We start from the raw sequence: 948 nt of genomic DNA on the forward strand, positions 1-948 counted from the left end.
ATACACTTACTTACTGTCGTTTTACAATCATCAGTAAATCAAATTTGTTAGCCTTTTCGTATGATTGAGATCAAAGAATAATGTTATTTTCCATCTGCTAATAACAGCTTCCATACACAACAAGTGAATGCTTTTGGCCTCTGAGCCTTATTTATCTGCAGGTGCAAAGAATTCAACAACAGATGAGATTTTACAAATACAACTATATTTAAAACTTAAGGTTGAGTTTTGAGCTTTGAGATAATCAGACATCTGTTTCCTTGATATAAGTTTGACTACTGAACAGGATAGAATTAATCTGCAGTGAAAACTTCCAGAAATATTGTTGCCAAGTCAAACCCTTTGGGAGACTTGAGACATGGCTTGAACTCTAGACTCTTGACTTGAGATTTAACTCGGACTCTTTCTCTTGAGACTTGAAGCCAACGTGCGTTTTGTCCCTCATGTGCAGCGCAGTGGAAATGGTCTTGGCTATCATCCATAGTTTTGGGAAGTGACGCCTCAGGCTTCCCAAAAGCATCTTAACTTTAAGGCCGTCTCTGTCCAGCTGACTTAAAATGATCCGAGATTTACCAGTTAGCCAATTCCCTCTCTGGCAGGAAACCAGCCCTCACTGGCTGTTCGGAGCAACGGAGCCTGTGCCTGTGCCTGTGCGTGTGCGTGTGCGTGTGCGTGTGTGTGTGTAAACACAAATATTCTTGCGGGCATGTGTGTTAGCACATGCCCGCAAGAATATTTGTGTTTACACACACACACGCACACGCACACGCACACGCACAGGCACAGGCACAGGCTCCGTTGCTCCGAACAGNCAGCTGAATCTAACACACATGCCCGCAAGAATATTTGTGTTTACACACACACACGCACACGCACACGCACAGGCACAGGCTCCGTTGCTCCGAACAGCCAGTGAGGGCTGGTTTCCTGCCAGAGAGGGAATTGGCT

At 44.9% G+C, this 948-nt stretch overlaps 1 protein-coding gene across 1 annotated transcript in view; it reads right to left on the bottom strand.

The window, feature by feature from the left end:
* Window positions 1-948, bottom strand: part of LOC104951886 (spectrin beta chain, non-erythrocytic 1-like) — a 26,224-nt gene that overhangs the window by 18,702 nt on the left and 6,574 nt on the right. The gene's annotated exons all lie outside the window — the stretch shown is intronic.

The sequence above is a fragment of the Notothenia coriiceps genome, unplaced genomic scaffold (assembly GCF_000735185.1).
Source record: "Notothenia coriiceps isolate Sejong01 unplaced genomic scaffold, NC01 NC01_scaffold00019351, whole genome shotgun sequence".
NCBI lineage: Eukaryota > Metazoa > Chordata > Actinopteri > Perciformes > Nototheniidae > Notothenia > Notothenia coriiceps.